This window comes from Adiantum capillus-veneris, chromosome 7 (genome assembly GCF_014529385.1).
Source record: "Adiantum capillus-veneris isolate H3 chromosome 7, ASM1452938v2, whole genome shotgun sequence".
In the NCBI taxonomy this organism is placed as follows: Eukaryota; Viridiplantae; Streptophyta; class Polypodiopsida; order Polypodiales; family Pteridaceae; genus Adiantum; species Adiantum capillus-veneris.
In genome coordinates, this window is record NC_140937.1 from 168896963 (window position 1) to 168913759 (window position 16797).

Here is a 16797-nt window from a genome sequence, read left to right on the forward strand (position 1 = left end):
CTAAAAGCCCATTCTGCATCAACATCAGCAACACAGTCTCCTTTCACAGAAGACTCAACAATGGCTGCATTTGTAGTGGAACCAGCATTTGCAGTGGAACCACCCTCTTTCTTCTTAGCCTCTTTGGCCTTCAACTTAGGACACAACTTGATCAAGTGATCATTGTCTTTACAATAATGGCAACGCATCTTCTTTTTGCCCTTATCACCAGAATTGCCAGACGAAGTACTGCCAGCAGAAGCATTAGGAACATAATTTTTGCCACTCGCAACAGAACCATAAGAAGTGGTTGCATTGCTGTTACCACCCTTTCTTTGAGAAGCAATAAAAGCCTATTCAACTGCACGCTGCCTAGTCCTGTTTTTTCTAGAAAGCGACTCTTGCAACAGCAATGTGCATAATGCATCAAACTTGACAACTTCAGGATTTCCTTGGGTCATCAGTCTCCAAGTACTAGCAAAAGTCTGGTAGGAATCTAGTAAGGCATCAAGAACAGTCTTCACAAGGGAACTCTCTGAAATGACTTCACCTGCAGAAATAAGCTGCTTATTGATATCCTTGACACTAGCAAGGAAAGTGTCCATATCATCTTCCTCATGCATAATCTTCGACTCCAACTCTTTACGTAGCAAAGCAATTTTAGCCTCATTGCGGCTTGCATAAAGACCTGCTAAAATATCCCAAGCCTGTTTTGCAGATTTTGCTGAACGGATGTGAGGAACAATGGTGCGCTTCACAGACAACGCAATCAATGCATGAGCCTGCGCATCCTTAACATCCCAACGAGCTTGTTCTACCGTAGGCAAAACAACTCTAAGAGCTGCAATCCTTGCAGCAAGACCTGCAACATCCTCAACATCGCCTACATCCTCAGAACTAGGATGTACATCAATGCCCTGCACAATGTTCCAGACACCCTTTGACACAAGAACATGTTGCATCATATAAGCCCACATAGGGTAGTTGTCCCCATCCAACCTGTCCTCAGCAGCAAACATCTTGAACACATCCGTGTTGTTGTTGTCAGCCATGGTAAATGCTGCACCTGATGTGAAAACTGCCCGAAAATAGGAGAAACGGAGCGAGAACAACCTGTGCTATATAGCACAAACCGTAGAAGACTATAAGGCACCTGTTATGCAGAAAACGGCACTGACAGAAATTCTGCACAAAATGACGAAATAGCATGTGCAATACTGCCTGTAGTGGAAACGGAGGCCGATATGAGCCCAAATCAAAATTCTGAGCAGACCAAGCTCTTCGAGTTCTCCCAAAAATTTTGTCGACCTGCGAACGCTCGCCAAAGCTCACTGAAATCGGAGAAATTGAGCAGGCCTGTGTTGGAGCAGCTGGCGACTAAGCCCGGGAGGACGTGACCTGCTCTGATACCAATTGTTGGAATTAGGGTTGCAGAGAACCACACACAGCTTCGAGAAGATGAAGGAAGCTCAAGGCACACAATAGAGAGTCTGTTACTTAGTGTGCAATGGAAAGATAGATAGCCCTAGAGTGATGGGCGTATACACAATGCACGGGGGAAAAAACCTCCTAAAGAGGGAAAAAATACCCCGGCTGTCCTAGTGTGTTCACACACATCACTACCACATGTATATGGTAACAAAGTCTATCTTTTGGAAGACAATAGCCTTGAGATGTGAATCCTAAAACTTGTCTACATATTTGTGGATAGACTCATGAGAGAGAAGCTTCAAACTGTGCCATTCGGTAAGCACTTTGTCCTTTGCATCGCTTGCAAGGAATTTCTTCATGATGGAAACTCGTAGAGTTTTCCATGTCTTTGGGGCTTCACCGTTTCCATGAAGGTTAGCCCACCATTGACGAGCCAATTTCTGGAAGTGCATAGCTACATGGCATAGCTTGGAGGACTCTATGAAGCCCTCATCTGCAAAGGCCGCATCAAATTGTTGGATGAAGGCCAACACTTTGTCGGTAGCACCAAAGGTGCCATCACAGGTGAGAAAAGAGATACTCTTTCCTCCCTCTTTGAACTTCTTTAGCTTTTATGACCTTCGCCATGCAGGGTATGATTTGCGATGTCCTCCCCTCTTTATTCTCTAGGAGAATAGCCATAGCTTTCGTCGGAAGAGGAGGAAGGTGAAGAAGAAGGAGAAGAGGGTGACCTCTTTCTTGCCCTTTTCTTCCTTTGTTTCCTCTCTTCCCTTTCGGAGTGACGAGGAGAAGGACTGTGTGTTCATCTTTTCCTCTTGGGAGGAGTTGGCGATCGTCTAGACCGCCGTCTTCGTGGAGCCACAAAGGAACTTAAAGTTTCATTGCTTTCTTGCTCTTTGGATGCCTCCTCTTGTATGGGAGAGAATCTTCTTTTGGGGGTCTCTTCAAGCGGCCTCCTAAGGAGGGAAATTCCATAAGCGGGAAGTTGTTAACTTTGGCTTGCAAGGCAGGGTTGCCCATAGCTTGCTGCAAACTAGTAACGAGATAATTGACAAACATGGGGGCATCATCATTAGCACCTTCATGTGCAAAATCAAAGCTATCAATGTTCATTGTACTCTCTTGGTTATTGTCAGCCGTGTTAACAAATTTATGTGCGTACTTAATGTATGCTTTGGCAATTCAAAACCTTAGTTGCCACTCCTCTTAGTCTTTGAAAATCGACTCTTAAGTATCTACATCCACGGCTTGAAATGGTTAATTATGGAGAGTAGTGGAGTGGGTCTAATATTGTAGAATTGCCAAGGGCTAGCTCCTTTCGGACTTCTTATGGCTCAATAATGGTAAAGCCGTAGGCAAGTCTAAAAAGACCCCATTATTAAGTCCAAAGCTCCCAAGGTGTGCACCATATCCCACATAGTGGGCTCAACAAAACCGATAATAGATCCCAGCCCCACTTACCCTAATATAATTAACAAAATCATCCATTTATAGGCTACTTAAGGACCTCTCTTCTTAAGAATAAAAAGAGAAACCAAATGCTCTAATACCAATGTAATGGAATTGGCCTATTAACTTTGAGAGTAGCGGAAATTAGAGAGAGTACTTCTGTGAAAGTACTTTGTGAGCATAGCGGGTGAACATAATTGATGGTAGAAACATAAACATAGCATTTAGTTAACTTGGCATGAACAATACTTTTGCAAGAGAGAGAATTTAGAGAACATGACAACAATTGAGGACCAGGTTTATGTGGAGCCGGTCCCCCCTCCAATAGGCATTTGTATTATAGTTTCTCCCATCAAGAGAGATTTGTTACAATACAATCTTTGTGTTCCTTGTGACCTAGGTGATGCAATGAAGATGGAAAGCTTCATGCATCACGAACATAACATACACTTTGTGGAAAGCATTAACTATCTCAAGCCTCAATCCCAAGACCTCAAACACCTTCGAAGGTGGAGAGATCTAGCAGGGAATGAGGGTAGGGAAGAAGAAGAAAAAACATTTCATAAGAGAAATAATTAGTTCCTCACTTATCATCACTCTTCTTGCTAGCATACATAATAGCATAGTAATGAAGATGGCAAGCTTAAGCATTGAAGCATGGCTCTTGGTTGGATTTGCATTCCATAGCCAAGAGTGTTGGTGTAGGCTCGCAACCTCTCTAGTTGCTTGGAGAAGGAGAGGGAGCTCTTGCATTTTGCACAATACACAAATGAGAGAGAGAGAGAGAGAGAGAGAGAGAGAGAGAGAGAGAGAGAGAGAGAGAGAGAGAGAGTGGTAAGTGTGGGAGAGTATACCCCTCAAGAAACCCCCTAGCATGCTTTGGTCGACCCCCCCTTTTAGCTCATGCTTGAAGCTCATTGGACCCCTCCAGGCCTAGCCAATCACAAGCAAGAGTCATACCAAGCAACAAGGGTAGCCTTGGGACAAGTGTCCCCCTTCTCCCTTTGAGAGAGAGGGCTTGATAAATGCTGAAACAATTAATTAAATATCATTGGACCCCTTGGAAGGCCAACCAATAGGCTTTAGGCACACCATGAGGGTAACCTAGCTAGGGGCTTGACATGTGTCCTACTTGCCTCTTGGGCAAGGTGTGCCCTTTGGGAGAGAGAATGGTCAAGAAACCACCCCCCCTTCTTGCATGGCTCGCCCCCTCCTTGTAGGGATTTGTTTTGACTTTTGTGCCACCTCAAGCCCCTCAACTTTGGGCCTAGTTCTCACCACAAGCTTGGGCCTTAAGCCCCTGAAGCTTGGACTGGGTTCTCACCTCAAGTACATCCCTAGAATCTCAAGCATGACAAGCACCTCAAGCATCTCAATCATCAATCACTTGAAGCATCTCAAGCATCTTAGTCATTAGGCATGACAAGCACCTCAAGCTTGGGCCATGTTCCCACCTCAAGCACAACCCTAGCTTACCTAAGGTCAATGGACTTTTAACATTAACTATTGGAGGTCTTCAATTAAGCTAACCCTAAGGTCTTTATGCTCCATTGGTTAGCCTTTTTCTTTGATAGACCATCTCTCATTTGGGCCCCTTTACCATTGGCCGTGTGTTGAGATAGACCTATAAGCACATGTCTATATCCTAACGCTTGTTCCCGTTTATTCTCCCACATTAAATGATCAGTTTAATATGAAAAAATCATTTGAGGTGATTAGATATTAGATGTTATGACATTTTTAGTGTTATTTATGAGTGTACGTGAAGTTCAAATTGTTGCATCAAAGGGTGTTATATTTTCTCGAGTCAAAAAGATAAAAGGTTGCCCTCTGAACATTTGCTTGATAAACATAGTTATCAAGAAGATAAAGCTTTGGTATCTATACTATAGTGAAAGGAGGAGGGACCCCCCCCCCGTTGGGGTGGTAAAGCCCAATGTGCCACGCCTGAGTGTTGGGCGGCCGGAGACTAACCGGGAGTGTTGGGCGGTCGGAGACTAACCGGGAACTAACACTTACCATTCATTCTACATGAAAGAATAAGGACTCATAACCCTAACACCATTGTGTTTGGAGTCCACCCAAACATGTGTCTCCTCTCTTCTTCTCTCTTCTCCATTGCTGCTCACACACACGCTCTCACATGTGCACTTCAACTGGTATCAAAGCTCAAGGATTGGGAGCACCATTGGAGCTCAGTGGGAAGGCAGACGGAGAAGCAACAAAAACTGCAGCACATTTTTGCAAATCTATTTTGGCCTACCAAAACATCTTCATTCAAGCCAATTCTTGCGAATCTTGATCGGGTTTTCGTCCTCTTCAACTTTGTAGAAGAAAGTTTTCTCAAAATCTTTACCAATTTTGAGATACGTCACTCAGACTGCCTGTAGGTCATGACGTAGAAGCTGCAGATTTTTACAGGTCTGTTTTGACCTGTAAAAATAGATTATTTCATGTCCATTCCCACGATCTTCAACCGTTTTCGTGTGGTCTACAACTTTGCAGAAGGAAGTTTCTGTAAATTTTGCACAGTTTGAGAGATATTCAGTTCAGACAGCATGGTGGTCTACCTTCGTCGGTTCTTCTATGTACAGTTTTTTGTTGCAAACTCTTTCTGCAATCTCTGTCGCATGCATATTTGAGGTAAGTTCTTGAGGGTCTGTTAATAAGACAAACCGCCGTAGCGGTTAAAGAAAAGGGTTCATGTGGTTGATGTAAGATCTTATGCGGTTTATGTATTGTGATATAAATATGCAAAGCCTATTGTTGAGGGTTGTGGTAAGGTTTTATTGAGCTGGGGGATTTTCAAATGTGGAGATCCTTTCGACGATACAGGTTTTGGAGCGAGCCCTCGACATCCCCATAGTTTCAACATTGACATAGGATGTATGTTTATGCGGTTAGTGCAATATTGGTGTGCATTCGCTGGCCCGCCATTGTTGGCATTGCTGTCATCTTTGCATATGCGTTTGACAGTGTTCAGTTGGTCAGAGACACTCTTCTAGAGTTGGAGACATTGACAGTGATAGTTCTTTGAGATTCTATCTTGCCAGTTTAGCCACTTTGATGAGCGTTTCAATCATTGTACACATTTGTTTTGGGTTCAAAAATCAGTTTTGTAGGGGAGATTCTGCTGAAAATTTCAGGTTTTCTATCATCTTCTTTAATGGAGCGGATCTATCACTTTCTGTTTCTTGTCGAGTCATGGCTTCACCATAAGAGAACTCTTTGTTCAACATTGAGAAGTTAGATGGCACTAACTTCTCATTTTGGAAGGAACAAATTTACAATATCTTAGTACAGAAGAAGTAGATCCGGCCGATAAAGATGAAGGGGATAAAGCCTGAGGATATGGATGAGTATGATTGGTAGGAGTTGCATGAGCTTTCCAGGTCCACCATCATGCTGACTTTGTCAAAGAATGTGTACTTCAATTTGAACATGGAAAAGACTAGCTATGAGTTGTGGAAGAAGTTATGTGACTTATATGAGAAGCAAAGTGCAGCATCACAGGTTCATTGGCTGAAAAATTTAGTTGATTTGAAGATGGATGAGGGCACACCCATGTGCAACCATCTCAATGAGTTCAACACAATTTTCAGTGCTTTTTGCACATCCATAAGTAACTCAGCACCTCCTGATGGTTTAACATGTGCTGATGTTGAGGGCAGTTTGCTTACTGAAGAGGTCAGCAAGAAGAATCTTGATACTTCTCGTGGTACTAGCAATGCTCTTGTTGTTCGTGGTCGATCACAAGAAAAGGGCAAGCAAATCAGAGAGGAAAATCTCGTAGCAAATCATGTGGCCAAAAAGACATTGAGTGCTATCATTGTCACAAAAAGGGTCATATGAAGAAAGACTGTTGAAACTGGAAACAAGAGAAAGATAAAGACAAGAAGTCAGAAGAAGGCAAGACTAAGGAAAGCAGTATAAAGATTGAAGAGATCAACAATGTTTTTGTTGAAGATTCTAATGGAGACATTTATCTCACATTTGCCATGGATCCAACATTTTTGGTTGCCACTGATAACTATGCTTTATAGGATTGGGTTATTGACTCAGGTGCATCGTTTCATGTGACTCCTCACAGAGAGTGGTTCAGTACATATGATGCAACCTGTAAAGGTCGTGTTCGTCTCGACAATGATTTTGCTTGCGACATAGTTGGTGTCGGTGATGTGCAGCTAAAATTTCAGAATGGTTCTTCATTCATGCTCAAGAATATGAGACATTTGCCAAAGCTTACCAAAAGCTTGATTAGTACAGGACAATTGGATGACGCAGGATATTACTGCACATTTGGTGATAGTTCGTGGAAGATCACTAAAGGTTCTTTAGTGGTAACACATGGTTCAAAGTCTAGGACTTTGTACATGCTACATGTATCCAACGTTAAAAACCATGTAATTTGTGTAACCGAGCAGCCAAGTGTTTCTTTGTGGCATCACCGGTTAGGACATGTGTTTCAAAAGGGAATGAAACTCCTGTCTCATTTTGGTTATGTGCCTGGCTTCAATTTCTCAAACTTTCCAGTTTGTGAGCATTATCTTCAACTTGTAGACCTATTTGCATGGAAAATCCATCTCTGATTTCATATCACTCTCCCACTTAAGCTTGTCATTTTGAAACATAGCCTTATCATAGGAGGAGGGCTCACCACAACCCTGACAACATAATATAATCTATACTCACAAATGATGGGTTTCAACCACTTCAAAATTCTTCTCAAATGTTACTAGTTTCAACCACTTTAAAATTCTTCTCAAATGCTACCACCGTATTAATAAACCAAATGAACCGCAATCTTAAGAGCTTTATCCCAAAAGCCATATGAAAACTCGGCACGAGATAACATGCAACAAATTTAATTGTGAAGTATGCGATTCACTGTCTTAGCAAGTCCATTTTGGGCAATGTATGAGTAGCAATAAGCTCCTTATAATCCCTTGTGTATCATAGAAACTTTGGAAGTCATTGGAGACATACTACATACTATCCACTATTATTAGTCCTTATGGAGTTAAGCTTCCAAAGTGATTGATTTTGAACAAAATCAAATCCATTTTTGCATGATAATGTTTATTTAACAGATATGCCAAAAGCTTGCGAGTTGCAGCATGTATAAAAGGGATAAAACATGCATCACCATCGAGTGGCTTAGTAGGCATAGGCCTACACACACATCCAAATGCACTAGATGTAACTTCTCAAGCTTCTTCTTATTTGATAGACTAGAACAAGTTGATCTACCTTGCTTACCATAAAATTGTAGCAGGGTTACAATGTCACTGGCATAGGACAAGTAGTTAGTTACAATTGATCTAGACTTCACATTGGATGGACTCTCGCTTGGGCAGTGATACACGTGGTGGTCTAGTGGACACCATGGCCAGACCACCACCATCACAGCTTGGAGATAGACTTAGTTGGATTGGATATTTTGCTAGTCGTTGGTGACTCTTTATGATTGTATATATTTTAGTTGGTTCTAGTCAACAGATACAATATCATTATCTACTTTCTATGGTCTAGCATCATGAGTGTTGAGTCTTAGGTCCAACAATGTGCATTTGTACCCTCCTTGCACATTGGAGCCTCGACACCACCATTGTACTTGTGAGTCCTTGGCTTGGAGTTGAGTGTGATGCCAGCCAAATTCTATAAGTTTCAATGAGTTTTTCGAGTTTGATTGAGTCTTGAGTTTGTTGTTGTGCTTTGAGTGTTACTCCATTCTTGTGTGATGATTTTTGACAATAACATAATTCTCCGTCTCTTGTTGAATCGAGCATAGTCTAGCTTTGCTCAAGGTTGTTGGCAAAACTCTATGCTTCAAATACTCCACAATGTAATTTCCCCACTTGGGTGTTGCTGCTATCTTGAATAGTATAGCATGCTCGATTGGCTCCCTGATTGCACAAGCATCAGATGAACTAACATAGTCATGAGTGCTCTTTTTGTATGTTTGGCCAATACACTCCAAGTAGCATCAGTCTCTGGTAAGTTTGTATTTTGGCATTGTGAATTACCGTAGTTTGTTGCTTCAGATATATCTCTTTCTCAAATAGCTCGATGCATAATCTAAGTATGTCGTCGTTTCCCTGCTTAAAATTGTCTGACTATAAGCACTAGGGAGCGAGATTGCTTAATGATTGATGGTTGCCTTTCAACTTGCAGAGAACCAATGGTATAAAATGTTCACTTCACCTTGGTATCATCTGGATATTAAAGAGATAAGCGTCAGGAAGACCATCCTCAACCCATAAAGGTGCCTCCCCATGTAGTAATCACGATAAATGGTCGGCTCTCTGATGTGTAGTCTCTTTCTTGACTACTACATTGAAATCAAATTAGGAACCATCGAATGATGCGGCCCGTGTTGCATGGTTTGTTCATTAAGTATAATAGCACTTGATGATCCACAAAGAATATGAACTTGTTTGCTAGAAGGTAATGTCTAAACTTTTTGATAGAATAGATCATTCCCAAGCCCTCTCTTTCTATGGTCGTGTAATTTTGTCCTACGCTATTGAGCTATCTACTGGAATAACAAATTGGAAAATCCATTTTTCTTTCCCAGGTTGAGCCAAGATACACTCAATAGCATAAGCCAATGCATCAACATGGACATGGGAAATCTTGGTTCAGTGAGGATCTTACAAAATCGGAGCACAAATAAGTCTCTGCTTCAATTGTTGAAACTCTTTCTCACATTCCTCATTCCATTCAAACTTAGTAATAAGTGCAGAGAGAGGTTTTGCAACGATTGTGTACATGTAAATAAATATGCAATAATATCCACAATGGCCCATAAAATCATGTACCTCTCTAACTTTAGGTTGGTCTCAAAAGAGCAAAAATCACTTGTATCTTTTCACGATCAGTAGAAATGCCATTTTTTAACACATTATGTCCTAGAATTCTACCATATCTTACCATGAAAACTTATTTTTTAGGGTTTAGGCAAATACGATATGTTTTGAATTTCTCAAAGACCTTCACAGCCTTTGGTTATAGCCCAAAAATCCATCGAGAAAGCTACAGGCTTCCTTTCCAGCAACTCTTCAATCACATGGTTGGTGATGGGCAATGGATAGTTGTCTCGGATTGTAGCAGCATTCACGTGTTTGAGATTTACACACACACATAATTTATCCTTCTTTTTGGCACCATTACAATTGGTGACACCCACTCCGTGTGTTCTATCTCATAGATAAACTCTACCTCTTTAAGCTTGTATCTCTTCTTGGATTTTTTTGACAAATGTTTCGTTATAGATGTAGGGACATTGTCGACGTGGTTTAGCATCACTCTTGAGGGGTATCGTGTGTTGGTGGATGCTTGAATCTACCCCCTTAAAGCTTTGTATGACCAAGTAAACACATCTCTATATTGCTTGAGGGTAGCTATCAAGAATTGATCCTTACCCTCTATGAGATCCGTGGCTATATAAGCCGGTCTTAGTTCTTTCCCAGGTTCTGCCAAATCAATCCTCTTTGCATTTTCAAGCCCATCATATGATGTTCCCCATTCTTTAGTGTTGAGTATTCAAACACGGATTTAGTGTGTCAACACATGGGAACAATCCCTTGAAGCATGCAGATGAACTTCACTCTTTTTAGAAGTTTGCATGGCAATCTTTTGCTTTATATATATGTTAGCCCTCTTTTAAATTAATATACAAGTAAGAAACAATAGCGTTGCTTTTTTCTCTTGTGATGTTTCGAATCTCTCTCTCTCTCTCTCTCTCTCTCTCTCTCTCTCTCTCTCTCTCTCTCTCTCTCTCTCTCTCTCTCTCTCTCTCTCTCTCTCTCTCTCTCTCTCTCGTTTAATCTCTTTTGCACACTCCCTCAGCGCCATGGCCTATTCAAGGTGGCAACCACCATAGCTCGCATACCCAACACTGGTATCACAGCCTAGGCAGGCAAGTGAAGAAGCCTCTACGTATGGCATCTCAAAACGCTAGAGAAAGTCGGCTACAGGTGGAACTTGAAGGAGCAAAGCGTTGTTGGTGACTGTAGCAAGGCAAAGGCGGTTGCATATAAAAACGCATGGAACTTGGTGGTTTTGCTAGGCGTTGTCGGCTAGGAGAACTGGCGTAGGGTGGTGCAGAGCCTGTGGCAATTTTGTTAAGGGTTCTAAAATGCTGCGGTTCCAAAGGCAGCTCGCACGCTCACATGAAGCAAGGAGGACATTGCGGCAACATATCAAAAGGTGGCATCTTTTGTGCCGGGCAAAACCTAGGAAACTGCAAGCATATCAAAATGCCCTATTGGCGGCCTTTGTTCTGCAAAAGGCATTCAAAACGTAGTTTTGGAGTACCCATCTGCTAATGGATATCAAAAAGCCTACGCCTTGGTTGCATTGCCAAGAATTGAACCTCCGACAAGCCCTCTCAAAAGGCAGGCAGTTTTGGGACTATTGAGGTGCAAGTTGAAACACTTCGTGTAGAGTTGACAGTTATTGGTTAAGCTTATTATAAGAGCTGCATATTGAAACGCCCATGCATCTATTAGTCATGGGTAAGTTGTAGGTTCACAAGCCTTTTGCAACGTTGCTAACAATGGTGTTTTTGGTTAGTAAGTTAATCTGCATGGTCGAGGCAAAGGGTTCCCATTGGAAAAGCTCATTGATATTGAGACTCAAAGTTAAAGATCTCCTCCACAAAGCGTGTCAAAGCTCGTTGATAATATCTCAAAGCTGTTCGATGCATGTAAAAAGTAAGAGCCAACTTCAATCCTTATCAAATATGCCCAATCATAGCATTATCTCCGCAGAATTAATCGGAGTGGCTAAATGGAATGGCAACTGGCGATGGGTCCCGAACAATTGCAAAGCTCCAATAGTTTTATACTTGTTTTGGTTTTATCTACTGTCGACTTCATCATCTTTTTTGTCAAAGCCTATTTTTCTGTCAAAGTCTTGTTTTAGCTTATCAATTATCAGTTATTGTCATGATAAAAACTTGTACAGGTTAGGCACTGCCACACATACATAGGTGGTAAGACCTCCTAAAAACTTTTGTTCTTGGCCCATTTTTGTCCCGCTTCTCATGAGGTTACTGGGTACACCTTAAACCAAGGTTTGGTAGTGAACCAAAAACTCCATTTGACGGTAGCCTAACAAAAGCACCAGGTTATGGATACACCCAAATCCTTGGTTGTGAGAGAACCTAAAACTTATAGTTGCCGAGTATACAAAAAAACTCGAGGTATCATGAGAGTGATGTATGTACTTCGGGCTTGAGGGGGGGCTGTTGGGTATTCAAGCCCAAATTTAGTGTGTCAGCCCATGGGAACACTCCCTTGAAGCATGTCGATAAACTTCTCTCTTTTTAGAAGTTTGCATGGCAATCTTTTGCCTTATATATATGTAAGCCCTCTTTTAAATTAATTTACAAGCAAGAAACAATAGCGTTACTTTTTTCTCTTGTGCTGTGTCGAATCTCTCTCTCTCTCTCTCTCTCTCTCTCTCTCTCTCTCTCTCTCTCTCTCTCTCTCTCTCTCTCTCTCGTTCAATCTCTTCTTTACGCTCCCTCAAGCTGCCTTGGCCTGTTCAAGGTGGCACCCCATCATAGCTTGGACACCCAACATTTAGGCTCTTGCATTGGTTGCTCCACCATAATACGTCTGTCTTGAATTGTGTATTTTTTATAATGAGATGGTGCATCAAAATTTTCAGAGTTAGAGTCCCCTCACTTGCCATTTCTATAGTCCAAACCTTTTTCAATGTCCGTTTTAACTTTTGGTTTTCACTTTTGCGTTCAATTTTTGGCATCGGCGTTGTGTTTTTAGTCTCGTCTTTCAATTGTTTTTTGCCTTGTTTTTTTGAGTTTTTCCTAATTTTGCCAACTTCAAGGGTTTTCTGGTGATTTTGTCTCGAACACAATCATCTGCTCCCACGAGCATGAGATATTGCGTTTTGGTCATCAACTTTGGCATTGGTTTATCAATTTTGTTTTGTTGTTTCTTTGTTCGTCTCACTGATATTTATTTTGTCTTCGCATTTTCTGGTTAGGAAACTCCTAGAAAATCGACTCATCTTGTTTTGTTGTATTTACGTTTTTAGAGCAACTTGAAAGTTTTTCTTTCGCATCATTTCGTAAATTCTTGCTCCTCAAATCATGGTATTTGTCCTCATCATCGTGTGGAAGATCCCGTACGAAAACTTCATCCAGTATCTGTTTGCAAATGATTGTTTTTTTTTGTTTTAGTCGTTTCAGATATATTGTCTACATTCTGGACATAAAAAAGGGCATTATGTCGTATCCATCCTTGTTGCAAAATGTTGTATTGGTTATATTGTTTACATAGACATCAAGAGTCGCTAGTACTTTCTCCCATCCAAAGGGTTCAAACATCTTCTCTGTAAATGGTTCCTTCATGTAGTAATTATCCTCTACTGAGCGCTCTAGGATGCAATCCTCCTTTCTTAGGCTTCCGCATTCTCACGCCCTGCACATCCAAACATGAGCATCCTTCATTAACCAACCAGGCAAGTGTGTTCCATCATTCGTAGTGATAGCAAAGTCTTCTATCAGGCATCAGTTTACATCCCTGTAACTATGGTCTTTCGCGTTAACCGTGGTTGTGATTCCTTATGTCATAAGTAGAGATGGACATAACCCCAGTCTTGAACCATCTTGAGTTGACGCATAAATGATCGTCCCAAAATAAGTTCAAAGTTGTTGCCTTTTTTGAATTCTTATACAACAAAGGTATGTTCATATTCTATCCCGCATGAGGATTAAATTACTTGTTCCATCATTCCTAAGGGTTTATCCACATACCCGTCGGCTAGTTGCAATTTCATGCGCATTTTTTTAAGAACTGGTCTGTCCCATTTTTCCCAAATTCCTTTTGTAGCAATGCTACTCTGCCCCCACTGTCAAGTATCGTTATCATCTTTACTCCTTTGTATTCCAGGTGTAAGGTGGTTTTTCCTTCTTCTCCTTCACAATAATCACCTACTTTATTCACTGGGACAGGTTCTGCTTTGGCTTTCTCATGATGATTTTTTTCTTAATTTCTTCTACGAAGTCATCTTTTGGATGGATATTTAATCCCATCTTTTCCAGGTTTTTACTCATTTGTACCCACAAATATGGTTTGATCTGGAAGCTGCGCAAGAGTGGTTGTGCATCTTATAGGAGAAGAAAATAGATCATACAAGCTCTTTGTCTTTGTCACCCATGGAATAGAATTCCACTGTGATGGCACAATTCTCACTTTAGATTTTGTCTCATATTTCCTTATAAAGGACGGTAAAATTATTATGGACGCCTATTTACTCTCTATCGATATCTTCACTCCTGCATCTCCATACAACAAATGAATATCTCCTAGATAGATCTCATGGTCCATGTTAATTTTAGGGATTGGTGCTGATAGCAATATGGCACTTCCATCTTTTTTGTTTCTAATTGTCTCCCACAATGATTGTGGCCATGGCCCGTCTACTTCAGGAACTGGCTGAATCTCGAAGGATTTGGCCTCATCCGTGGTGTTTGTGACAATCCCCATAGTTCAAGGTTCTTCTTTGTTTGATCTCACAGGTTTGATTTTGTTGTTGGGATTTTTAGTGCAATGTATGAGCAGGTGGTTCTTTCAAAAACGATAAGAGAATCCTTGCATTTTAAGTTGTTCGCATGTGTTAATTTCCTCACAAGCCTCGTTTTTACCTTTTCCGGCTCATGCATTACTGGCTCAAGAGTTTTTAAACTTTTTGAACGCATCAGAACTTGAGTAGCTTCTATGAGTTTTTTGCACATCTCCATGTTGGATTTAGGGTTGCAGAGAAACGCACACAGCTTGGAGAAGACGAAGGAAGCTCAAGGCACACAATAGAGAGTGTATTACTTAGTGTGCAATGGAAAGATAGATAGCCCTAGAGTGATGGGTGTATATACAATGCTCGGGGGAAAAAACCTTCTAAAGAGGGAAAAAATGCCCCAGCGGTCCTAGTGTGTTCACACACATCACTACCACATGTATATGGTAACAAATAACAAATCCCCCCTGGAGTGATGCGGTGAACGAGAGCTGGCACATGAGTAAAGGGAAGTGCCATGCCCTGAGGACATGATCAGTCCACAAAGGGGAGTAAGCCCAAAGCTTTGCGGAAAACTTCAAGGTTCTCATGAGACAATACCTTTGTGAAAAGATCTGCAAGGTTGTCCTGTGTTGGCAGATAAGCCAAGCTGATCTCTCCTGCTGAGAGCCTCTCCCTGACATAGTGGTAATGCACCTCAATGTGCTTTGTGCGAGCATGAAAAATTGGGTTCCTCGCAATTGCCAATGCGCTCTGACTGTTAGTGTAGATAGTGTTGGTAGTGTCCTGTCAAACACCCAAATCAGCCATAAGGCGTCTGAGCCATACACACTCAACTGTAGCTGTGAAGACTGCCCTGTACTCAGCCTCACAACTCGAAGTGGCCACAGTAGGTTGCTTCTTGCTCAACCATGATATACATGAACTGCCAAGCATGAAACAAAAACCACTTGTGGACACTCGCGTGTCAAAACAACCAGCCCAATGTGAGTCCGAAAAAGCATGTAAGTCTGGCGGCAATGATCCCCCCTTGGGATAAAACAAGCTAAGATGTAAAGTGCCACTAAGGTAGCGGAAAATCCTCTTGACGGCCTACCAATGCTTCGACCCTGGGCTATGCATAAATCTGCTGACCTGTGAGACTGCAAACTATATATCTGGCCTCGTGTTGCATACATAAATGAGGCAGCCAAAACACCAGTTTGATAAAGAGTGACATCAGCATGATCTCCAGCATGATGTAGACTCAACTTCAAAACTGTTTCCATGGGAGTGGCAATAGGTTTGCAATCCTCAAGTCCAAACTTACATAGCAATGTCTCTATGTAACTTTTCTCACACAAGGCAATACCACCATCACACTGCTTAAACTGTATATCCAAATAATGATGCAACAGCCCCAAATCTTTCATCTTGAAAGTAGCATTCAAATCAGCCTTAAATTCAGCAATATGTCTCTCATTTGGTCCAGTGATCAGCAAATCATCAACATAAAGAACCACAATGAGAAGTACATCACCCTCACGCTTTACATACAATGTGCTTTCTGTTGGACTGTTACGAAAGCCTTGTTTGACCAAATGAGTGTCAGATTTCTCATACCAAGCACGAGGAGATTGCTTCAACCCATACAAAGCCTTCTTACATCTGCACACTTTGTCCTCTTGTCCTTTTATGACAAAACCGCGAGGCTGCGTTACATAAACTTCCTCAAATATGTCACCATTGAAGAAAGCAGTAACAATGTCTGATTGATGTACATCCCAACCAAAATGAGCTGCCAATGCACATAGAAAACGCACAGTAGTCATACCACAAGTGGGAGCAAAAGTCTCTTCATAATCTATGCCTTTTTGCTGTGCATAACCCTTTGCAACAAGTCGAGCCTTATGGCGATCAATATCACCATCCGGATTGCATTTCAACTTGTAAACCCACTTCGTACCAATGGCCTTTTTTCCAGGAGGCAAATCACATAAAGTCCATGTGTCATTTTCTATAAGTGCATCATATTCTGATTGCATGGCAGCCATCCAATTTTCTGAATTTTGTGCTTCATCAAAAGACAGAAGCTCCTCAACATCATGTAAGCTATACACAGCCAAAGCATAACAATCTGATGCATAAGATGCATGGCGAGAGCCTGAACGAGTACGACTAGACAAAGGTGCATCCAATTTACTGTCACGTAAAGTGTGCACCAGCCATTTTGGCATACCTCTAGCTTGCTCATTTTCAGCCCTTTCCTCATCAAGTACATCATGTACATCTGCATCAGTAATAGGCTGATCTGTAACATTTTCAGAAAACCCCATAGGCTGTACATTTGCCTCATTGGAACTTACATTCGTATTTCCACCACTAAAAAGAGGCAACAGAGTGTTATAAATG